At 44.7% G+C, this 26405-nt stretch overlaps 1 protein-coding gene across 1 annotated transcript in view; it reads right to left on the reverse strand.

Moving 5' to 3' along the window:
* Window positions 1-26405, reverse strand: part of agbl4 (AGBL carboxypeptidase 4) — a 472100-nt gene that overhangs the window by 439708 nt on the left and 5987 nt on the right. The gene's annotated exons all lie outside the window — the stretch shown is intronic.

Consider the following 26405-nt stretch of genomic DNA (forward strand, 5'->3'; position numbering starts at 1 on the left):
TAAATTAAGGTTTTGTCAACTAATTACAAACCAGGCTAATTACAAATCAATAACATTAGCCAACTTCGAAACATGAAGCGCTAAGCATTGGGATCCAGACATCACGGCCAACAGGCCTCAATTCCCCGCTCACATCTGGCAGTATTCTCCGTCTGAACCAGGGGCCGCGGAGCGTTTTTGAAAGTGGGGAGGCTGAGCCCGGTGAGGGAGTGGAGCAACCGAGTGGGGAGAGGATGTGGAAGTGGGGTCCCCCCCCTCCCAGGGTAGGGACTTTTTGAACTTTGATGTATTAAAAACATGTTTTAGTGCATTGTAGAAGAATGATTTCAATGAATTTTGTATGAAATATTTTTAAGAGGTAACTTTTTAAGGAGTAACCTTTTCCACACAAAGGGTGGTGGGTGTATGGAACAAGCTGCCAGAGGAGGTAGTTGAGGCAGGGACCATCCCAACATTTAAGAAACAGTTAGACTGATACATGGATAGGACAGGTTTGGAGGTATGGACCAAAAGCAGGTAGCGTAGCTGGGACATGTTGGCGGGTGTGGGCAAGTTGCACCGAAGGGCCTGTTTTCACACTGTATCACTCTATGACTACATTATACCTCCACCATGCATGAATGCTTCAAAATCAAGTGATCGAGTTTTATTGCCATATACTCAAGCATAGAAACATAGTAAACAGGTGCAGGAATGCCATTCGGCCCTTCGAGCTAGCACTGCCATTCAATATGATCATGGCTATTCATCTAAAATCAGTACATCTTTCCTGTTTTTTTTTCACATATCTCTTGATTTTGTTTGCCCCAAGAACTAAATGTAACTCTCTCTTGAAAACATCCAGTGAATTGGCCTGCACTGCCTTCTGTGGCAGAGAATTCCACAGATTCACAACTCTCTGCGTGAAGAAAGTTTGTCCTCATCTCAGTCCTAACTGGCTCCCCCTTTATTCTTAAACTGTGACCCCTGGTTCTGAACTCCCCCAGCATCAGAAACATTTTTCCTGCAGTTACAGTAAGTGAAAATCTCGCAGGCAAGCATGATGCTTTCTCCAACCACCCCCATTTGAAGTCCACTATCTTCCACCGTTTCTACCTAGTGCTTGGTACTTACTTCCAGCAACCACTGGCTGTCCTCCAGGATGCACCGAGCCGCAGCCTGATCCATGCCGGTCATCTGGGCGAATTTGACACAAAGACTCTCACGGCAGTGGCACAAGGCGTCCGACGCCTCTGACAGCCCGGGACTCTTTCAATGAGGCTGCTCCATGGCCGGAGCTGCAGCGAGCGACTCGCCAGCCCCGCAAACACTCGCCAGCCCCGCAAACACTCGCCAGCCCCGCAAACACTCGCCAGCCCCAGCTCCCCGCATCTGTCCCCGCCCGCTGCTTCCATCCCTCCCTCAGCCCCGGCTCTCCAACACCCACGGCCCATGCAGTTTATATGGGTTTTGAAATTTTCATTGATCACAGAATTTCTCACGACAGAGCGTGAGAAATTTGTGATCAGCGTGAGAGCGTGAGAATTTGTCGAAATGTGTTATTCTCACGCACAAAGCGTGAGAGTTGGCAGCCGTGCAGCTTGTTCCATACACCCACCCCCTCAGATTCCTATTAAACCTTTTTCCCTTCACCCTGAATATATATCCTCTGGTCCTCGATCCCCCTATTCTGGCCAAGAGATTCTGTGTATCTACCCGTTCTATTCCTCTCATGATTTTATACACCTCCAAAAGATCACCCCTCATCCTCCTGCGCTCCTAGGAATAGAGACCCAGCTTACTCAACTTCTCCCTAGGACTCAGACCCTCTAGTCCTGGTAACATCCTTGTAAATCTTTTATAAACACTTTCAAGCTTGACAATATTTTCCCTATAACATGGTGCTCCTATAACATGGTACAGGTGCACAACCTTTTATCCGAAAGCCTTGGGACCAGACACTTCTCGGATTTCGGAATTTTTCGGATTTCCGAATGGAAGATTTTTAGCGTAGATTAGGTAGGCGGCTTGAAAAGTCTGGAGCAGCTGCCTCCTCCCCGGACACCGGGGAATCATTGCTTAAATGTTAGTCAGTTAGTTTGGAGGGGCCAAGGAAAGAGCGTTCACGTCGCGGCCCTGTTTCAACCAATCTTTCCACCACCACGCACAAGCACAAGAAGCGCAAGACAGACACCATTGGGCAGATGCCAAGAAGTGTGTTCAGCTCTGGCTGAACAACTTCTAATCTTGTGTGTGGACTCGATAAGAAGAAGAAGTTAGTTTGGAGGGATTTTATGTGGTGGGGGGGTGAAGGGGGAAACTTTAATTCTTAGTCCCCTACCTGGTCGGAGAGGCGGGGAGCGGGCAATGCCTTACCGGGTCGCCGGGCAGTAAGCTCCGGAGCGCTGTGGCCGCCGACACCCAACATCGCGGAGCTGGGGGCTGCGGGCGTCCGGCGCTGGTTGGAGCTCCGACCCCGGCAACCCTACCCCTGGCTGCGCGGCGCTCAAAATCCAGCGCCACCCGCGGGCGGACGCCCGCAGCCCCAGCTCCGCGATGTTGGGAGTCGGCGGCGTCGCAGCACTGGGATACCAGCGGGGAGCGGGCAATGCATTATGGGGCTTTTTCACGGGGCGAGTTGACGCAAGATGTCACCAGAGTGAAGTGGTCGTGGTCCAGCACGAGTTTCGCACGATATAACCGGGGGTAGATAAAGAGTTCCCACGGTACTCGGCATTTCTGTTATTTGTGCGAGTGACTTGTCCGTCTCCCGAGCTTTCCCGTTAATCTTGAATGAACATCGTGAACTGTAGTGTTGTTAATCACGTGGCACAAATGATATTACTTTGTTTTCACACACTATATTGGGTTTTTTCACACACTATATTCCTCCCTTGGTTGAATTGGCTCATTTGGAGACATGCCTATACTAAGTATTTTCGAGTACAGGATGGTGGTTATTTTCATTGACGCGCTGTATGCAGCAGCCCACTATGTGCATCGAGAACGCTTGCGTGAAGGCAGAAGGGTGAGATTAATTAAAAAGAGAATTAAGAGGAAGTCTCACTGGGTGAAACCCATCTTTCAACGGAGACCTCAATTTGGACAATATTATCAGCTGCTTAATGTGCTGTGCGAAGAGGATAAAAGTGCATTCACAAACTTTGTCAGAATTTCACCCAAGCTCTTTAATGAGCTGAACAATAATAAGGGTTTTTTTTAGACAAATGTTGTTTGGTGTGATGCACCTTCTCTCAATATGTGCAAGAAGTCGTCTTTTTATTTTGTCAAATAGGAATAAAGACTTTGTCTCACATTGACCGTGATGGTTGTCTTATTTTATTATCTACTGAGAGGTGAAACTTTCAAACGTTTAACCAGTCAGTAGACAGACAATAAATAGTAACAATCGAGCCATAAATGGTGTATACATGGTGAAGGGAACAACGCTGTGTGCAAGATAATGTTTAAAATCATGCGAGGAATCGATCGGGTAGATGCACAGTCTCTTGCCCAGAGTAGGCGAATCGAGGACCAGATTACATAGGTTTAAGGTGAAGGGGAAATGATTTAATATGGATCTGATTAAATACTGTCAGATTAAACCTGATCAAAAACAACATCAGGACGTCTATTAAACACCAGAGATCCCAGTAAACACCCAGCCGAGACTTATTACAGGTCTAGTGGAAAGACACAAAGCGCTGGAGCAACTCAGCGGGTCAGGCAGCATCGCTAGACAACATGGATAGATGATGTTTCGGGTCGGGACTCTTCTTCAGCGCTGAGTTACTCCCGCATATTGTGTCTTTCCAATGCAGATTAGCGTCTGCGATTCTTTGCTCCTGCATTACGGGGTCTATCTCGATTCCCGATAAAGTTTAAAACCCATCCTCCAGAGTTCTCAGCCCAGGGCGCCCATAAACAAGCCCTTAACTCCACACTGGGGACAGAGGCTGAGAGGTGTACAAAACCATGAGACGAACAGGCAGAGTCCAGGGTAATATATGTCCTTTGCCCACAGAGGGGATTCGAGGACCAGAGGGCATAGGTTCAAGGTGAGGGGGGAAGATCTAATAGGAATCTGAGTGAGGGGTAACATTTTCGCACAAAGGGTGGTGGGTGTATGGAACAAGCTGCCAGAGGAGGTAGTTGAGGCTGGGTCCATCCCTACATTTAAGAAACATTTAGACAGGTACATGGATAAGACAGGTTGGGAGGGATATGGACCAGACGCAGGCAGATGGGACTAGTTTCGATGGGACATTTTGGCCGGTATGGGCAGGTTGAGCCGAAGGGCCGGTTTCTACACTGTAACTCGATAAAGCCAGTGAGTATACGATCTAAGATAGTCCGAGGGTCTCGAATGAGGTAGGTAGTAGTTCAGGAATGCTCTGTGGTTGGTGTTAGGATGGTTCAGTTACATAAGTGCTCAAATGTAGGTACCGTTTTCGCAGTGGAAGCTCCGAGACTGTGCAGCGGGCGATTGTCGTGTTGGCTGGGACTCCTGTTATCCATGCAGGGGATTGACCTCAGTCTGAAGAAGGCTCTCGACCCGAAACGCCACCCGTTCCTTCTCTCCAGATTTTCTGCCTGTCCGGCTGAGTTGCTCCAAGCAACTGGTGTCTATCTTCAAAGGACTGACCACCGGGCTGGATGTCGCGGCTGGCGTGTTGCGTTTCACAGACCAAACTGTCCAATTAATGGTAACAGATGGGCACTGAGGGAAGTCCCCCCCCCCCCCCTGTTTATCTGCCCTTTCTTTAACTTTTGTGCCTCTATGCAAGTATCTCGCGAGCCATCCCAGACTGCCCATTTCTGCTCCCCCTCGTCTTTAATAACTACATTTCCCTAACAATTACTATCTTTGTTAGTTATAGGAGCAAAATTAGGCCATTCGGTCCATTAAGTCCACTCCGTCATTCAATCGCGGGTAATCTATCTCTCCCTCTCAACCACATTCTCTTGCCTTCTCCCCATAACCTCCTGACAGCCGCACTAATCAGGAATGTATCTATCTCTGCCCCTATTCTTCACCCTTTTGACAGTAGTTTTGTTTTATTGGAGACGCGGGAGACAGCGGATGCTGGAATACTGAGCAAAACACGAAATGCTGGAGGAACTCGGTGCATTTGTGTTTAAGAAGTAACTGCAGATGCTGGAAAATCGAAGGTACACAATAATGCTGGAGAAACTCAGCGGGTGCAGCAGCATCTATGGAGCGAAGGAAGTAGGCAACGTTTCGGGCCGAAACGTTGCCTATTTCCTTCGTTCCATAGATGCTGCTGCACCCACTGAGTTTCTCCAGCATTTGTATGTGTGGGTGGGAGTAGGGGGGAGGGGGGGGGGGGAGAGAGAGATAAGGCAGCCTGAAGAAAGGGTCGCCTGTCCATTTCCCTCCGTAGTTGCTGCACGGAGTTCCTACAGTCTTAGAAACTGCTTTAGACAAAAAGAGACACAAACTGCTGGAGTAAAATAGCTCAGCAAGTGAGGTACCTGAACACTCAAAAATGAAAAAGAATGAAAATGTGATTATTTCACCTCCCTTCAACTATTTTGTGTTTCAGCATGAGAGGGATTATAACATTAGAGACATTCATCTTGTAGTGATGTGTTAATGAAGAATTGCAGACATCAATCTGATAGTAAAAAATATATTTATTTAACAATGAGGTAAAACAAGCACTGACAATCAAACTGCTCAGTTACTCACCGTTCGCAGGAGTTCCCACGGTACCCGCAAGAGTTATTACGGATATCGCACGGATATCGCACTGGCCACTATGTTCATACAATGTTGCAATGCTCAACCACAAGTGTACAAGTCACTCTTGGAGAAATTCAAACTTTCTTGAATTTTCTCCCGAGTGACCAAGTTACACGACACGGTGGTCCACGAATGCCGTACTGTTATCGCACGAGGTTCCCACGATGTTAAACTCTGGTTCACTCTTGCGTCAAGTCGCCCCGTGAAAAAGCCACTTTACCGGGTCGCCGTGCGGTAAGCTCCGGAGCGCTGTGGCCGCCGACTCCCAACATTGCGGAGCTGGGGCTGCGGGCGTCCGGCCGCGGGCCGCGGGCGTCCGGCCGCGGGCCGCGGGCCGCGCTGGATTTGGAGCGCCGCACAGCCAGGGGTAGAGTTGCCGGGGTCGGAGCTACAACCAGCGCCGCCCGTGGCTGGACGCCCGCAGCCCCAGCTCCGCGATGTTGGGAGTCGGCGGCCACAGCGCTCCGGAGCTTACTGCACGGCGACCCGGTAAGGCATTGCCCGCTCCCCGCCTCTCCTACCAGGTAGGGGACTAAGAATTAAAGTTTTGCCCTTCACCCCCCCCCCCCCCTCTTCACATAAAAGCCCTCCAAACTAACTGACTAACATTTAAGCAATGATTTACAGATGTTTAAGTGTCTCCCCGGTCTCCGGGGAGTAGGCAGCCGCTACAGTAGTACAGACCTGGGTTGACCGTGGGTCGTTTCGGGTCAAGTTTGGCGCCAAACGCGAGCTTTGGTGTGCAGACGACATCCTGGAGAAAATATCCGGTTTTCGGAGCTTTTCGGTTCCCGGAAATCCGGATAAAAGGTTGTGCACCTGTATTCCTATAACACAATACTCTAAATACGGTCTCACCAACATCCTATACAACTGCAACATGACCTCCCAACTTCTATACTCAATACTCTAACTGATGAAGGCCAACGTGCCAAAAGCCTTTTTGACCACCTTATCTACCTGCGGCTCAGCCTTCAAGGAACCATGCAACAGCACTCCTAGATCCCTCTGCGCTACAACATTCCCCAGAGGCTAACCATTCACTGTGTAGGTCCTGCCCTTGTTAAATGTCCCAAAACGCAACTCCTCGCAATCACAGAAAGCTAAATTTAACAAATTGTAACATATTAAATAGTCTGTATATTTAAGTGCTTAAAATAAAAACAGTACAAGGTAACATATGTGTCTTAGGTTTTGGAACATAAAGTCTATTCTATTCACTCCTGATCATTCAAAATAATTCTATTTGCTATATTGTGGAGTTAATGCCTTTTACAGGACTACTACATAGAAACATAGAAACATAGAAAGTAGGTGCGAGAGTAGACCACCAGGTCCGTCGAGCCCGCACCGCCATTCGCTCATGGCTGAACACTAAACAGACACACTTACCCACAAACAGTAGACACAAGACACAGAACACAAGACACTACCCTCCCCTTTATACCGCTATCACCCCTCTCCACCCCAAGAACCTCGCGATCTCCTGGGGGAGGCAAAAAACCGGATAAAAACCCAGGTCCAATTCGGGAAATAAATCCGGGAAATTCCTCTCCGACCCCAATCCAGGCGATCGACACTTGTCCAGGAGATCACTCAGGTCTTACTATACTAACCATACCTAGGTCCATATCCCTGCCCTCTCCCCGTAGCCCCTTATCCCCTTGGCAGCTAAAAAAACATCTATTTTAGTCTTAAATATATTTAAAGTTTCTGCTTCCACTGCTCCCTGGGGCAGTGAATTCCATAAATTAACCACCCTCTGGGTGAAGAAGTTCTTCCTCATCTCAGTTTTAAAAGAGCCCCCCCTTATTCTGCAACTATGTCCCCTAGTTCTAGTTTCCCCGATCATTGGGAACATCCTCGGTGCATCCACCCGATCAAGGCCCCTCACGATCTTATATGTTTCAATGAGATCGCCTCTCATTCTTCTAAACTCCAAAGAGTAGAGTTCCAGCCTACTTAACCTTTCCTCATATGTCAATCCCCTCATTGCAGGAATTAATCTTGTAAACCTTCGCTGCACTGCCTCCAGGGCTAGTACATCCTTTCTTAAGTATGGACCCCAGAACTGTACACAGTATTCCAAATGTGGTCTCACTAATACTGTGTACAGCTGCAGCAAGACCTCCGTGTTTTTATACTCAATCCCCCTAGCAATAAAGGCCAAAACTCCATTGGCCTTCCTGATTGCTTGCTGCACCTGCATACTAACTTTTAGTGATTCATGTACTAATACCCCTAGATCCCTTTGCGTTGCATTACAACGCAGCTCCTCCTCATTTAGAAAATAACTTGCCCTATCATTTTTTTTCCCAAAGTGAATGACTTCACATTTATTAGTATTAAATTTCATCTGCCAAGTTGTTGCCCACTCACCTAGCTTATCTATATCCTTTTGCAGACTCTTCCTATCCTCCTCATCCCCTACTTTTCCTCCCATTTTTGTATCGTCCGCAAATTTTGATATATTACACTTGGTTCCCTCCTCCAAATCATTTATATAAATTGTGAACAACTGGGGTCCCAGCACCGACCCTTGCGGAACCCCGCTAGTTACCGGTTGCCATCCCGAGTATGAACCATTTATCCCCACTCTCTGCTTCCTATTTGTTAGCCAATCCTCTACCCATGCTAATATATTACCCCCAATCCCATAATTTTTTATTTTTAGCAATAGTCTCTTATGTGGCACCTTGTCAAAAGCCTTTTGGAAGTCCAAGTATACCACATCCACCGGTTCCCCTTTATCCACCCGGGTTGTTACTTCCTCAAAGAATTCGAGCAGATTCGTTAAACAGGACTTCCCCTTCACAAAACCATGCTGGTTCTGTCCGATGAAGTCATGTTTATCCAAGTGCCCCGTTAGTGTTTCTTTAATAATTGTCTCTAACATTTTACCCACCACCGATGTTAGACTAACCGGTCTATAGTTACCCGCCTTCTGTTTACTTCCTTTTTTAAATATAGGTGTTACATTGGCCATTTTCCAATCCACTGGGACCGTTCCTGCCTCCAGGGAGTTTTGGAAAATTATCACCAATGCATCCACAATCCCCACCGCTATCTCCCTCAAGACCCTTGGATGTAATCCATCAGGCCCAGGGGATTTATCCTCCTTCAGTCTCATTAATTTCCCTAATACCACCTCCTTGGTGATCTTAATAGTATTTAGCTCCTCCATTCCTACCGCCCCCTGTTTATCCAGCGTTGGAATATTTTTTGTGTCTTCTATGGTGAAGACTGATACAAAATACTCGTTTAATGCCTTTGCCATTTCCATGTTCCTCACCAACAACTCTCCAGTCTCACCCTCCAATGGACCAACGTTCACCTTAGCCACCCTTTTTCTTTTTATATAGCTATAAAAACTCTTACTATTAGTTTTTATGTTGTTCGCTAAATTCCTTTCATAGTCTATTTTCCCCGTCTTAATTAATCTCTTAGTTATTTTTTGCTGACCTTTAAATGCTTCCCAATCCTCTACCCTCCCACTATCTCTGGCTACCTTATATGCCCTTGCCTTCAGCCGAATACTATCCTTTATAGTTTTACTGAGCCATGGCTGACTGTTCTTACCCTTACCCCTTTTTTTCTTCATAGGAATAAATTTTTCTTGAAGGTTATACAGTATACCCTTAAACGTACACCACTGCTCATGTACCGTCTTATTCTTGAGTCTGCTATCCCAGTCAACTTTGATCAGCTCAGTCCTCATACCTTCATAATCCCCCTTATTTAGACTAAGCACCCTAGCCTGAGTTTCAACCTGCTCCCCTTCTATTTGAATATGGAATTCGACCATATTGTGGTCACTTGTTCCCAACGAGTCCCTAACTATGACATTTTTAATTAATCCTGCTTCATTACACAGGACCAGATCCAAGATTGCCTCCGCCCTTGTCGGTTCGGTGACATACTGTTCTAGGAACCCGTCTCTAATACATTCTATAAACTCTTCCTCTAGTCTACCCTGCCCAGTTTGGTTTGCCCAATTAATATGAAAATTGAAGTCCCCCATGATTACAGCAGTTCCCTTTTTACATGCGTCAACTATTTGCAGATTTATGTTCTGACTAACAGCGTCACAGCTATTTGGAGGTCTATAAATTACACCCACTAGTGTTTTTTTCCCCTTATTATTCTCTATCTGTACCCAAGCTGTTTCACTATCCTGATCCTTCAACGCAATATCCTTCCTCTCTATTGCCGTTATTCCCTCCCTTATTAAAAGGGCCACCCCTCCTCCCTTTCTTTCCTGTCTATCTTTCCTAATTGTCGAGTACCCCTCTATATTTAACTCCCAGTCCTGATCTCCTTGCAGCCATGTCTCCGTAATGGCCACGATATCATAACTATATATACTTAATTGCACCGTTAATTCATTTATCTTATTACGAATACTCCGTGCATTTAGATAAAGCACTTTCAGATGATTTTTACTACCCTTCCTTTCCGTTTTTGCCCCTTTTACATCTAGATCTTTATCTTCACAAATTCTGTCTCCTGTCACATTTTGAATTTCCGCTTCCCCACTGATACCCTGCTCTATTTCCTCTACCCCTGCCGTTATTACCCCCCTTGATACCTCCCCCCCGCTACTTAGTTTAAAGACCTCTCTACTGCCCTAGTTATATGATTTGCCAGGACCCCAGTCCCAGCACCGTTCAGGTGAAGTCCGTCCTTACAGAACAGATCCCCCCTGTCCCAGTACTGGTGCCAGTGGCCCAAGAAACCAAACCCATTATTCCCACACCAGTCTTTGAGCCACGCATTTAGCTTTTTAATTTTACGTACCCTCGCCGATTTGGCCCGTGGCTCAGGTAGCAATCCGGAGATCAGTACCCTCGAGGTTCTGCTTTTTAATTTATTCCCTAACTGCTCAAACTCCTTCAGCAGATCCTCCTTCCTCGTCCTTCCTATGTCATTGGTCCCCACATGGACCACGACCACTGGATCCTCCCCCTCCCTCTGCAAATTTCTCTCCAGCATCGCAGAGATATCCTTAACCCTAGCACCGGGTAGGCAACACAGCCTTCGGGACATGTTCTGCTGGCCGCAGAGAACCTTATCTACCCCCCGAATAATACTATCCCCTATCACTACGGCATTTCTTCTAACTCCCCCCTCTTGAATGGCCTCCTGATCCACGGTGCTGCAGCCAGGTTGCTCATCCCTCCCACAGCCCCTGATCCCGTCCTTACATTGAGTAAGAGCCTCGGTCATGCTCGTCAGGGACAAGGGCTGTGGCTCCTGCCGCATCTCCTCCTGGTTCCCCCTACCTGCCTCGCTTATGGCCACACCTTCCTTTCCTTGCTCACTGCCTACTGAATTAGTTAAACTGGTCGGTGTGACCATCCCCTGGCACAAAACATCCAGGTAATACTCCCCCTCCCTGATGTACCGCAGCGTATGAAGTTGGGTCTCCAGCTCATCAATGCGGAGCTGGAGTTCCTCTAGCCTCAAACACTTACTGCAGCTGTAGGGATCTTCTACATCAATGGTGTCGACAAATTCCCACATCTCGCAGTATTGGCACATCTCCTGACCGCCCATCTTATATAGGTAATTAACTGGTCCTGTTTAAGAATCCCCTACTGTATTGATACACCCCTTATTTATATAATCCTACCTCCTATAAATGGGAAAGTACTCACCCCAGCCGTAAATTACCTACTGGTTTGGCTGTCTAGTGGTAATTCCGTCCGCTCTTCCTGTCTGGTCCACTGCTCCCTTGCAGTGCGAGGCAAACCTCTTTGCCTCTGTTAGTCTCTGTTAGTCTCTCGAGCCGCGGCTCCGTCCGTCCTCCCTCGGCGACAGCACCTGTGGCCAAGTACTAGACTAAGTGCAGACCCGTTGGGTCCACCAACGGTGTGCTTTGGGGAGCTGATGAAGCTGTTTTTGAAATGAGGCCTGACGTCACTGGAAGGTGGTGGAATATTCCGTTTAATTGCACCTGGGGGGGGGGGGGGAGCACTGGAAGCTGGTATTTTAAAAGGTGTTTCTGTTTTTTTAAATTTAATCATGAATAACGGACGGGGGGGGGTAGTGAATAATCGAGGGGGGAGGGGGAGGGGGTGGGGGTGTGAATAACCCAGCGGGGGAGGGGGCGGGGGGGTGTGGCACTCGGCAGTGTGAGAGCCCATTGTGATTATCATCACTGGAAGCTCCTGGAAAAAAGGCTGTCTGGGAGAAGCTGCGGTTACCGTTGGCAACATCCCATTGTGATGTCATTGTGGCACTCGGCAGCTTGAGAGCCCATTGTGATTGCTGCACTGTGGGCATTGTGACATCATCACCTGGAAAAAGGCTGTTTGTGAGAACCATTTTTTGCCTTTTTTTTAAACTTGAATCGTCAATAACGTGAAATATAGGATGAAATCTTAAGTAAACCTGATTAGTGCGTGGAGGGGAAAATGGGAGTCAGAATATGTCAAAATTTAAGCGCGTAGCGTTTTGATGAAGGTAGAAAAACACATTCGGAAACAGGCGCACACACACACACCGCACGCATACAAGATGAGACTTTTAATAATAGATAGATGTAGGCTTTATTTACTCGTATTAATTTCATGGGATATTGGGATCACTGGCAATACAGGAATTGTATTGATTACCCTAATTTTTCTTACAGATGAGGAGCCAAGTGGTGAAGATCCTCACAGACGGCTGCTAAGCACAGGCTCCAATATTTAGAGAAAGAAACAATGAAGCAATATATTTCCAAGTTGCAGAGAAAATTACAATGATGGCATTACCATGCACTCATTTTTTACTTGCATGTGACCATATTAGTTGTTTATTCATTACATTTTCATTTTTTATTCATGTAATGCATTGGTATTATTTGAAGGTATATAAAGCATTTTCAGAAAGAGAGTAGATTTAGACATTACATATACAGTGCCCTCCATAATGTTTGGGACAAATACCCATCATTTATTGATTTGCCTCTGTTCTCCACAATATGAGATTTGTAATAGAAACATAGAAACATAGAAAATAGGTGCAGGAGGAGGCCATTCGGCCCTTCGAGCCAGCTCCGCCATTCATTGTGATCATGGTTGATCGTCCCCTATCAATAACCCGTGCCTGCCTTCTCCCCATATCCCTTGACTCCACTAGCCCCTAGAGCTCTATCTAACTCTCTCTTAAATCCATCCAGTGATTTGGCCTCCACTGCCCTCTGTGGCAGGGAATTCCATAAATTCACAACTCCCTGGGTGAAAAAGTTTTTTCTCACCTCAGTCTTAAATGACCTCCCCTTTATTCTAAGACTGTGGCCCCTGGTTCTGGACTCGCCCAACATTGGGAACATTTTTCCTGCATCTAGCTTGTCCAGTCCTTTTATAATTTTATATGTTTCTATAAGATCCCCCTCATCCTTCTAAACTCAAGTGAATACAAGCCTAGTCTTTTCAATCTTTCCTCATATGACAGTCCCGCCATCCCAGGGATCAATCTCGTGAACCTACGCTGCACTGCCTCAATCACAAGGATGTCCTTCCTCAAATTAGGAGACCAAAACTGTACACAATACTCCAGATGTGGTCTCACCAGAGCCCTATACAACTGCAGAAGAACCTCTTTACTCCTATACTGAAATTCTCTTGTAGTAAGGTGTCGTTCAGGCCTTACTACCTTCCCCGTGAATTCACACAGATCACAGTTATCCTAGCGTATGTCCCTGGACCTGATAACGCATTTGCAGCGGAGCGCATTGCTGACTGTTTCAACAGAGCTGTCGATCAGAGCAGCGATCAGCCTGTCTTCCTGCTTGGGGATTTTAACAGATGCGATGTCACCACACTGCTTCCAAACTTGGAGCAGTATGTCACCACACCTACCAGACTTGACAGAACGCTGGATCTGTGTTTCGGTAATATACCGGGAGCCTATGTCTCAAAGCCCCGCCCACCACTCGGTCGCTCCGACCACAATGTCATTCTGCTGCTTCCAAAATACAGACAAAAACTAAAAACAGAAGATATACAAACAAAAACTATTCAAGTCTGGAACGATGACTCTGTCGATGCATTAAGGGGCTGCATGGAGATCACTGACTGGGAAATATTTTTCCAAAGTTGTGAGGGAGACCTAAATCTGCTGACAGACTCTATCTCCTCCTATTTGTCATTCTGTGTGGACGCTGTTATACCAACAAAACAGGTCAAGCTGTACCCTAATAACAAGCCTTGGGTTACCAAGGACCTGAAGCAGTGTCTTAACAACAAAAAAGTGGCATTCCTACAGGGAGACAAACACAGGGTAAAACAGTATAATAGTGAGTTGAGAAGGAAGACCAGGCTGGCCAAACTCCACTACAAAAACAAAGTGGAGGAAAAATTCACCACTGGCAATGCAAGGGAGGCATGGCAGGGACTTAACACCATGATGGGCAGAGCCCAGAAACCGGCCCTGATCCAATGCTCTGACCCCGCCACCTTTGCTGAGCAACTCAACATCTATTACAGCAGGTTTGACAGGACACACCCCCAGAATGACTGGACCCTCACCAGCAGTTCATCAATCACAGTGGATAAAAGGAAGGTTACATCTATACTGGGCCGCATCAACCCTCACAAAGCTTCTGGCCCGGACAGGCTCAGGGGCAAGGTGCTGAGGGAATGCTCAGTTCAGCTGGGTGATGTCATCACTCAGCTATTCCAGCATCTCCTTGACTCCAGCTGTGTCCCACGGATGTGGAAGGAGTCCACACTTATACCGGTGCCGAAGAAATCTAACGCCAGAGAGATGAAGGACTTCAGACCAGTGGCACTCACATCCATTCTTTCCAAGTGTATGGAGAGGGTGGTAAGTGATCACCTCACTGCTATGGTGGTGCACAGGCTTGACCCACTCCAGTTTGCCTTTAAGGCAAGGCGTGGGGTGGAGGATGCCTGTTTGATTCTCCTGGACACAGTTAGCAGACAGCTGGACTCCCCACACCCCCACACACGGATTTTATTTATGGACTTTTCTTCCACTTTTAACACAGTCAACACGGTCACCCTCTGCAACCGCCTTCTGGATCTACAAGTCAACCCATCACTTATCCTGTGGATAAAAGACTTCCTGCAGGACCGGCCTCAGCATGTGGTGGTAAATGGTTTTAAATCCAAGAACATGATTTTAAACACTGGTGTCCCCCAGGGTTGTGTTTTATCACCGATTTTATTTTCCATCTATACAAACAACATAACAAACAATAACAGTGACATTTCCCTTTTTAAGTATGCAGACGATATGGCCCTGGTGGCCCACATCAAGGATCACACTTCTCTGGCTGCCTACTATCAGCAGGTCAACACCCTGATGCTGTGGATCAAAGAGAGCTCTCTGGAGCTTAACATCTCCAAGACCAAGGAGCTGTGTTGTGGGGGGAGGCGAACATCTTCCCCCCAACCTCTCTTTGAACCTCTGAGGCTGAATGGGCAGACAGTTGAGCAGGTAGAGGCCTTTAGATACCTGGGCACAGAGATTGACACCCACCTGTCCTTCTCCCAGCACACAGACTCTGTGTACAAGAAGGCACAGCAACGCCTGTTCCTGCTGAGGAAACTCAGGAGCTTTGATGTCAGACAGGACATTTTAACAGCTGTCTATAAATCACTTATAGAATCTGTACTCACCTTTAACATCACATCCTGGTTCACCCTCACCTCTGTCAAAGACAAATCAAAGCTTTCCCGGATCATTAATCAAGCAAGCAAAATAACTGGCAAAACTCAAAATCAATTATCAGTACTCCACACCCAGGCAGTTAAAAGGAAAGCCAACCTCATGACACAGGATCCCACCCACCCCCTGCACAAGTCCTTCCAACTTCTGCCATCAGGCCGCCGATATAAAGTCCCCCTATCCAAGAAAAACATCCACAAAAACTCATTCATACCCATTGCCATAAACAGTTTAAATAAAAAATGAACAAGGGACAAATTAACCCTGACGCACTGTCACTTTACACGTATCCACAACTTTTATCTTGTCTATATTTACAGTTTTTAATCTTTATACTTGCTTTTAAGATCTATACACACTGTGTGTGCTCGCAGAAATCTGTGTTGTATGACTGCTTATCAGTACATTGTCCTGGCTGTATGTTGAGCCACGTCAAAGAAGATTTTCTGTTACGACATACAATAAAGTTTTCTGAATCTGAATCTGAAGGCCAACATTCCATTAGCTTTCTTCACTGCCTGCTGTACCTGTAAGCCAACTGTCAGTGATTGGTGTACAAGGACGCCCAGGTCTTGCTGTACCTCCTCCTTACCTAACCTAACCCCATTGAGATAATAATCGGCCCCCTTGTTTTTGCCGCCAAAGTGGCTTACCTCACATTTATCTATATTATACTGCATCTGCCATGCATCTGCCCACTCACTCAACCTGTCCAGGTCACACTGCAACCTCCTAACATCCTCTTCACAGTTCACACTGCCACCCAGCTTTGTGTCATCTGCAAACTTGCTAGTGTTGCTCCTAATTCCCTCTACCAAATCATTAATATATATGGTAAACAGTTGCGGCCCCAACACCGAGCCTTGAGGCACTCCACTCGCCACTGCCTGCCATTCTGAAAAGGACCCGTTCACTCCTACTCTTTGCTTCTGGTCTGCCAATCAATTTTCTATCCATGTCAACACCCTACCCCCAATACCATGTGCTCTAATTTTAGTCACCAGTCCCGTGCGGGACCTTATCAAATGCTTATGAAAGTCTACTGGCACCCCTTCATCCATTTTACTTGTCACATCCTCAAAAAATTCCAGAAGATTAGTCAAGCATGATTTCCCTTTCATAAATCCATGTTGACTTGGACTCATGTTTGGGACACAACAATGTCATGTAAATAAAAGTAGTCATGTTTAGTATTTTGTTGCATATCCTTTGAATGCAATGACTGCTTGAAGTCTGCGATTCATGGGCATCACCAGTTGCTGGGTGTCTTCTCTGGTGATGGTCTGTCACGACTGTATTGCAGCTATCTTTAGCATGCTTGTTTTGGGGGCTAGTCCCCTTCTGCCTTTTTAGGATATAAAAGGCATGCTCAATTGGGTTCAGATCGAGTGATTAACTTGGCCACTCAAGAATTGACAATTTTTTAGCTTTTAAAAACTCCTTTGTTGCTTTAGTAGTATGTTTGGGATCATTGTCTTGCTGTAGAATGAACCGCCAGCCAATGAGTTTTGAGGCATTTGTTTGAACTTGAGCAGATAGGATGTGTTTATACACCTCAGAATTCGTTATACTACTACCATCAGCATTTGTATCATCAATGAAGATAAGTGAGCCAGTACCTTCAGCAGCCATACATGCCCAGGCCATAACACCCCCACCACCATGTTTCACAGATGAGGTGGTATGCTTTGGATCTTGAGCAGTTCCTTCTCTTCTCCATACTTTGCTCTTGCCATCACTCGGATATAAATTAATCTTCATCCCATCTGTCCACAAGACCTTTTTCCAGAACTATGGTTGCTCTTTTAAGTACTTCTTTGCAAACTGTAACCGGCCATCCTATTTTTGTGGCTAACCAGTGGTTTGCATCTTGCAGTGTAGCCTCTGAATATTTCTTCATGAAGTCTTCTGCGGACATTGACATTGGTCATTGACAAATCCACACCTGACTCCTGAAGAGTGTTTCTGATCTGTCGGACAGGTGTTTGTGGATTTTCCTTTATTATAGAGAGAATTCTTCTGTCATCAGCTGTGGAGGTCTTCCTTGGCTTGCCAGTCCCTTTGCGTTTAGTGAGCTCACCAGTGCTCTCTTTCTTCTTAATGATGTTCCAAACAGTTGATTTTGGTAAGCTACAGGCTGATGTCTCTAACAGTTTATTCTTGTTTCTCAGTCTCATAATGGCTTATTTGACTTTCATTGCCACAACTTTGGTCCTCATGTTGATAAACAGCAATAAATGTTTCCAAAGGTGATGGAAAGACTGGAGGAAAGACTATGTACTGAGAGCTCTCTTATACCTGCATTGCGGAGGCATTTAAACACACCTGAGCAATCAGAAACACCCATGAAGCCACATGTCCCAAACATATGGTGCCGAGAAATGGGGGGACTATGTATAAGCACTGCTGTAATTTCTACATGGTGAAACCAAAATGTATAAAAATGGCCTTTATTAAAATCTGACAATGTGCACTTCAACCATACGTGATTTTTTTCTATTACAAATCTCAAATTGTGGAGTACAGAGGCAAATAAATAAATGATGGGTCTTTGTCCCAAACATTATGGAGGGCACTGTATATGGGTTAATTCATTATTTTTAATGAGAGCTTTAAAATATATCTATAGAAGTATGTCTATTAATAAAAAATATTGGAATACTAAAAGTTAACTGAAGTGATGGATGTCTTAGAAATGATCTTCAAAAATTTCCCAGATTTTGGAACAGTTCTGGCTTAAACTAAAAGATGCTAATATAATACAGTTATTCAAGAAGTGAATCATGAAACAGGGAACAACAGAATTGTTACCCTGTCACCAATTATCAACAAAATGCTGAAACTAATATTTAGGAAGTGATATCAAGACATTGGAAAGCATAAAATGTATGTTAGGCAGTGTCAGATAGCTTTATGAATGTAAAATCATATTGGTTAGATGTTGGGTTCCTGGAGTTTAAACTCGCAAAATAGAATATGGACAACTAATGGATGTAGTATATGTCTGCATATTAAAATCTTTTAATGTTTACTCAAACTCGTAATTAGGAGAAAACACAATAGAAATGACAGATTGTGTGAAGGAATGAAAACAGAAAATAAGAATAAACAGTAATTTTTCAAGTTAACCAGTTGTTACCAATAGGGTGCATCTGTAAATAGATCTAAATCCTCTGAGAGTAACATTATTGAAGAAGCAAAATATAAAATAACTAAGTTTAAGGATAATATAAAGCCAAGTCAGAAAATGAACTGTGATGTGAATGCAAAATAATTTGCAAAGAGATATGAACTAATCAAACACATGGCCAAAGAAATTCAGATACAGTACAATAAGGGTAAAACAGAAAAATTGAAAATATTTTAAACAGTGAAAAGCTTGTAAATGGAGGTGTACAGAGGGGTTTTGGTGGCTGATTAATGAGAATGTTCAGCATTCTGTTCAATAGATCAAATGGCAGGTCATTGTCCGACCATGAGGAATACTCACGCTCCAATATTTTATTTTATTTTGTTGCAAATAATAAAAGAATATTTAAAAAAATACAAAACAATAAATGATCTCATCATAAAATCAATATCAGCCAAGTCGAATATGTGAGTAAATTCTGCAGTCATGATTATTTAGAATTATTGATCCCAGATGTAATGTGCATGTTTGGTTGGACTGATTCCTTAACTATTTATCGGGAAATAAAATGGCATCTAAAATGTTGCAAAACTCCACATTCCAAATGCTCCAGAAGACATCCGTTTACCCATAAAAACATGTTCAATTGTTCCACTAAGCCCCACCTGGAAATACACACAAAGGATGGAAATAAGAGCAAGATAAAGTCTCTTCAATCAAAACAATAAAAAGGTGGATAAACCCTCAAATTTATACAGCTCAAATTGGAGAATTTCATCATTTTCAATTTCACATCTGTCTTAAAGTAGAAGATGAGCACCTTATTAAGAAATGAATTTTGAAAATCAGAAATTACTTACAATAAATTATTCTGCTATTGATGCTACAGGTGTAACATTTTAATGCAAGAATGCCTTGTTCGTCCATTTCAAGTAACACCATTTGTCACTCAACAGCCTTATGATGTAAAAGGCTACTACAACCTGCCATTGTGACACTTCAGAATTTAGGCTCGTTCCTTCCAAAAAGAATTAAAACTGGTCAACAGAGACAACCCAACAACTAAGAACATAAGCTGAAAATATGACACTCAGAATAATCAGGCAAAATTCACAATCTACTCAGAGAAAATTACAAAGAAAAAAATCCAGTGAACTTAACAGACAAGATTTCGATCCACACATTTGGTGTGTGTGGAAAGAAGCAATTTTCCGCACAGGTGAAGACTATGGTTCAGCATCTAGGACAATTCTACCTAATGAATTACTTCATATCTTAATCAGACATAGTTAATAGACCTGATAAGAACATAAATGGTGAAGTGTGACAATAAATGCCATGTCTGGATCAAGACTTGTAATCATTGGAGATAAAAATTCTCCACTGGTAAAGAGTTGTACCAAAACACATATTTTCACAGGATTCTTTAAGGATTAAAAACAGAATTTAGAATTTACCCAAATGTAATTCAAGTCATAAAATACTTTGATCTGAGATATCTGATAACAGAGAGCCACGCATGTTTTCTATGCTTAGCATTAAGAACATTAAAAAGTTATTCAACAAAACAAAACTACTGGAGTAACTCAGCGTAGCAGGCAGCTTCTGTGGAGGAAATTAACAGATGACATTTCAGGTTGGGACCCTTCTTCAGTGATGGAACAAGGTAGAAAAGAGTGGGGCAAATCCTGGAAAGTGATAGGTGGATACAAGAGAGGGGAGATGATTTGCAGATGGAGAAGTAACAAAGGCCAGAGGTGAAAAGGGGATAAAGGGATGTCAGATAAGAAAAGAAGATTGGGTGTGAAATGTAAATCTAGATGGAGGGATGTTTATGGAATACGACAAGTGAGAGGAGAAGGGAGATAAAAGGGAAATATGGGGCGAGAATGGCAGAGTAACACATAGTGGAAGTACGGATAAGAACAAGGTTCCAGGGATGGTGAAAGAAAAGTGTGCGCACTGGGTTGAGAGTTGGTGCAAGTAAAATGGACGGGGGTAGGGGAGTATTACCTGAAATTGGAGAATTCAATATTCATATTTTTGGGTTGTACCCTATTCAAGCGGAATATGAGGTGCTGTTCTTCCAGTTTGCATGTGGTCTCACTCTGTAAATGGAGAAGGCCAATGTCAGAAAGATCCATATGGGAATGGGAAGGGAAAACCAGCAGACCTTGGTTGATAGAGCATAAGTGTTCAACAAAACGATTACCTGGCTTATGCTTGGTCTCGCCGATGTAAAGGCGGCCAGCTAGTAGGCCCCCCTCGGTCATGACTGACCATGGGTGATGCATCCTAGTTTGCAAGTGATGTGTGGTCGGATGCAAGCCTGGGCGATGTCATATGGAGGACAGGCTGTTGCCCATGCAGCACATCCCCCCTCTCCACGTCGCTGATCGAACCAAAGGAACAGCAGGGCCGTCACAGTTTGGCACCAGCGCCGTCGCAGGAGCTGCCAGAGCGAGGTTCTAGACAACGACAAACTGCCTTAGGGGCTCCGACTCTGGATTTTCTTGAGGTTTACTCCAGGAACATTTTCCATGACTGGATATGGCCACGGCAGTGGAGGTTTTAAATCAGAGTTTTCCCTCTCCTAGATAGACTGCCTTCCCAGGCTGACGAGCCCCATCTGTCCAAGACTCATGGGGGCGGGAGCGTCTACCTGCCCGTGCAGGTCTATAGCACCTGCCCACTGCCCACATGGGGCCACATAGAGAACAACAAGAGTAGAGGTTGAAATAGGTGCATGCAAATCTTTATCTGGGATACTGGCTGCAGGGGGTTCCTGGGTGGGAGTGAGAGAGGAGGTATAGGGACAGCTATTACATCTCCAGCAGTTCAAAGTAGAGTGCCTGGGGAGGGGGTGGGCTGGGTGGGATGGGAGGAGCAAAGCAAGGAGTTGTGGAGAGAGTGGACTCTCCGGAATGCGGAAAGGGGTGGAGACAGAAAGTGGTGGGTTGGATACGGAGGGAGGTAGGATAACAGGCGAGGACCAGGGGACTCTATCCATGTTACGTGTGGGGGACGGGCGAGAAGGGAAGTGAGAGTAGAATTACATGACAGAGAGGAAAAACGGATGAGAGCTCAATCCCCAACAGTGTGGGGGGGGAGGCCACGTGCATTGAAAAAAAGATGTCCTGAAGTGGAAAGCCTCATCTCAGGAGCGATGCAGCAGAGATGGAGAAATTGAGAACGAGGGATGGTATCCTTGCAAGAGTAGGGTGGAAGGAGGTGTAGTCACTGTTCCTGTAAAAGGCAGTCGGTTTGTGGCAGACATTAGTCGATAGTCTATGAGCTGTGGTGGTGACAAACAGATCGAAAAAGGGGAGAGGGATGTCAGAGATAGTCCAGGTTAATTTTTATGACAGGGTGGAAGTGGTAAAGTTGATAAAATCATCAAGTTCTGCACATGTTTCAGTATTACTCCCTTGGGATCACCATTTCACTCGTTTTCTTATTGCATACTTTTACCTTTGTTTCGCTGTTAGCCTTTGTCACTTACTATACCCATCTGCCAATCAACTTTTCCCCTGTCCCCTCGCCTGCATCCAACTGTCACTTGCCAAGCTTTGACCCACACCTCCCTATCTATTCCAGCTTTCTTCCTCTTACATCAACCCGAAACGTTGTCGATCCATTTCCACCACAGATGCAGCCTGACCCGCTGAGCTTCTCCAGTAGTTTGATTTTTGCTCAAGATACCAGCTTCTGCAGTTTCTTGTGTCTCCATTAAAAAATTCTTACTATTTAATCTCAATAAATGAATAAAGATCCAATTGCAATTCCACTCATAGGTAGACTTCCTCAGGACATACCATCATTGAAAATAAGACAAATTATACAGTTTCTGATGTTTATCACGTAAATGAAGCAGGTCAGGGCAGATGGGAAACAGCCAAGCCCAGTTCAAAGAATGCTATTTCTAGAAAATACTTATAAATCTCCCACTATTTATGCAACCTATCTTTTAGGGTTCAAGTTTACAGTTTACAGAGCCAAGAAGAAAGAATCTCAAATTTCAGTGACCACAGCATCCAGTAGTGAGAAAGACTATTTGGTTGAATTAAACAAAAATGGCCTCTAGTTTTGGGAATCTTGCTCAACTCTTGGGTTAAAATACACCAGCATGACAAGGGAACATAAACACAAATAAAACATACACCAAAAGAATCAGAACGTTATGAAATACCTTTTCTTTCACAGGCAATGACCAGTATTTTCCCTGAAGGATTGCTTTCCCTAGAAATTCTGATGGGCACAAAGAATTGATAAGGCCCCGCTTACAGTATTATGTTTAGCTGTGGTCACCCTGCTATAGAAAATATGCCATTAAGATGGAAATTCAAAGACGATTTACAAGAATATTGCAAGGGCCTGGCCTATAAGGAGAGAATGGTCAGTCTTGGATGCTATTCTTTGCAGCACAGGACGCTGAGAGTGGTCTTGTTGAGGTATAAAATCATGAGGGGAATAGATATGGTGAATTCCCCAGGGTAGGGGAATCAAGGACTACATAGCATGGGTTTATGGTGTTGGGGATACTTTAAAAGGAACCTGAGTGGCAAGTTTTTCTACACAATGGATGGTAGGTAATATGCAATGAACTGTTAGATGTAGCTGTAGAGGTGGACACAATAACACCATTTAAAAGAGATTTGGACAGATTAATGGAAAGGAAATGTGAGGGATATGGGCCAAACACATGCAAATGGGACTAGATTAGATGAGGCATGTTGGTCAATACTGTATGGCCTGTTTCTATGCTATATGAATCTATGACTATCTAAGCCTATAATGATATACTGATGGTATTCAGATTATGACTTGGCCCCGAGCTTTAAAAATGTGCTGCCAGTGCTTCACATTCAGAAATGTGCCAACCCGTTCTCCCTTCCAATGGTCACCCTGGGAGGTCAGGCCTTTGGCAGGGAATGGGGACATACCAACAGCATGTGGGGAAACTATGCTGAGACAGGGATCAGGACAACACTACTGGGGTACAAGGGAGACATAGGTTTAGCCCATACAGGCTTCCAGAATGGAAGACGGAAGTATTCGATGCCCGGAGAAATGCTGGTGGGAGCGGATTTGTTGAGTTGGAGTAGACACAGATTAGAGGATGAGAGTTGGGGAGGTGTGATGTGTGTTACCTCTAGGAATTTGGTGTTTTGGGGATATATTTAATGCAAAGGGGAGACAATTTAAGTACCTGTTTCATCTACTTATTAATTGCTGTAATAATAAAACTAGGTTGTCCTGTAAGTGTCCAGGGATAGGAATCCTCATAGAAACATAGAAACATAGAAAGTAGGTGCGAGAGTAGACCACCAGGTCCGTCGAGCCCGCACCGCCATTCGCTCATGGCTGAACACTAAACAGACACACTTACCCACAAACAGTAGACACAAGACACAGAACACAAGACACTACCCTCCCCTTTATACTGCTATCACCCCTCTCCACCCCAAGAACCGCGTGATCTCCTGGGGGAGGCAAAAAACCGGATAAAAACCCAGGTCCAATTCAGGAAAAAAAATCCGGGAAATTCCTCTCCGACCCCAATCCAGGCGATCGACACTTGTCCAGGAGATCACTCAGGTCTTACTATACTAACCATACCTAGGTCCATATCCCTGCCCTCTCCCCGTAGCCCCTTATCCCCTTGGCAGCTAAAAAACCATCTATTTTAGACTTAAATATATTTAACGTTTCTGCTTCCACTGCTCCCTGGGGCAGTGAATTCCATAAATTAACCACCCTCTGGGTGAAGAAGTTCTTCCTCATCTCAGTTTTAAAAGAGCCCCCCCTTATTCTGCAACTATGTCCCCTAGTTCTAGTTTCCCCGATCATTGGGAACATCCTCGGTGCATCCACCCGATCAAGGCCCCTCACGATCTTATATGTTTCAATGAGATCGCCTCTCATTCTTCTAAACTCCAAAGAGTAGAGTTCCAGCCTACTTAACCTTTCCTCATATGTCAATCCCCTCATTGCAGGAATTAATCTTGTAAACCTTCGCTGCACTGCCTCCAGGGCTAGTACATCCTTTCTTAAGTATGGACCCCAGAACTGTACACAGTATTCCAAATGTGGTCTCACTAATACTGTGTACAGCTGCAGCAAGACCTCCGTGTTTTTATACTCAATCCCCCTAGCAATAAAGGCCAAAACTCCATTGGCCTTCCTGATTGCTTGTTGCACCTGCATACTAACTTTTAGTGATTCATGTACTAATACCCCTAGATCCCTTTGCGTTGCATTACAACGCAGCTCCTCCTCATTTAGAAAATAACTTGCCCTATCATTTTTTTTCCCCAAAGTGAATGACTTCACATTTATTAGTATTAAATTTCATCTGCCAAGTTGTTGCCCACTCACCAAGCTTATCTATATCCTTTTGCAGACTCTTCCTATCCTCCTCATCCCCTACTTTTCCTCCCATTTTTGTATCGTCCGCAAATTTTGATATATTACACTTGGTTCCCTCCTCCAAATCATTTATATAAATTGTGAACAACTGGGGTCCCAGCACCGACCCTTGCGGAACCCCGCTAGTTACCGGTTGCCATCCCGAGTATGAACCATTTATCCCCACTCTCTGCTTCCTATTTGTTAGCCAATCCTCTACCCATGCTAATATATTACCCCCAATCCCATAATTTTTTATTTTTAGCAATAGTCTCTTATGTGGCACCTTGTCAAAAGCCTTTTGGAAGTCCAAGTATACCACATCCACCGGTTCCCCTTTATCCACCCGGGTTGTTACTTCCTCAAAGAATTCGAGCAGATTCGTTAAACAGGACTTCCCCTTCACAAAACCATGCTGGTTCTGTCCGATGAAGTCATGTTTATCCAAGTGCCCCGTTAGTGTTTCTTTAATAATTGTCTCTAACATTTTACCCACCACCGATGTTAGACTAACCGGTCTATAGTTACCCGCCTTCTGTTTACTTCCTTTTTTAAATATAGGTGTTACATTGGCCATTTTCCAATCCACTGGGACCGTTCCTGCCTCCAGGGAGTTTTGGAAAATTATCACCAATGCATCCACAATCCCCACCGCTATCTCCCTCAAGACCCTTGGATGTAATCCATCAGGCCCAGGGGATTTATCCTCCTTCAGTCTCATTAATTTCCCTAATACCACCTCCTTGGTGATCTTAATAGTATTTAGCTCCTCCATTCCTACCGCCCCCTGTTTATCCAGCGTTGGAATATTTTTTGTGTCTTCTATGGTGAAGACTGATACAAAATACTCGTTTAATGCCTTTGCCATTTCCATGTTCCCCACCAACAACTCTCCAGTCTCACCCTCCAATGGACCAACGTTCACCTTAGCCACCCTTTTTCTTTTTATATAGCTATAAAAACTCTTACTATTAGTTTTTATGTTGTTCGCTAAATTCCTTTCATAGTCTATTTTCCCCGTCTTAATTAATCTCTTAGTTATTTTTTGCTGACCTTTAAATGCTTCCCAATCCTCTACCCTCCCACTATCTCTGGCTACCTTATATGCCCTTGCCTTCAGCCGAATACTATCCTTTATAGTTTTACTGAGCCATGGCTGACTGTTCTTACCCTTACCCCTTTTTTTCTTCATAGGAATAAATTTTTCTTGAAGGTTATACAGTAGATCCTTAAACGTACACCACTGCTCATGTACCGTCTTATTCTTGAGTCTGCTATCCCAGTCAACTTTGATCAGCTCAGTCCTCATACCTTCATAATCCCCCTTATTTAGACTAAGCACCCTAGCCTGAGTTTCAACCTGCTCCCCTTCTATTTGAATATGGAATTCGACCATATTGTGGTCACTTGTTCCCAACGAGTCCCTAACTATGACATTTT

This window comes from Amblyraja radiata, chromosome 10 (assembly GCF_010909765.2).
Source record: "Amblyraja radiata isolate CabotCenter1 chromosome 10, sAmbRad1.1.pri, whole genome shotgun sequence".
Classification (NCBI taxonomy): domain Eukaryota; kingdom Metazoa; phylum Chordata; class Chondrichthyes; order Rajiformes; family Rajidae; genus Amblyraja; species Amblyraja radiata.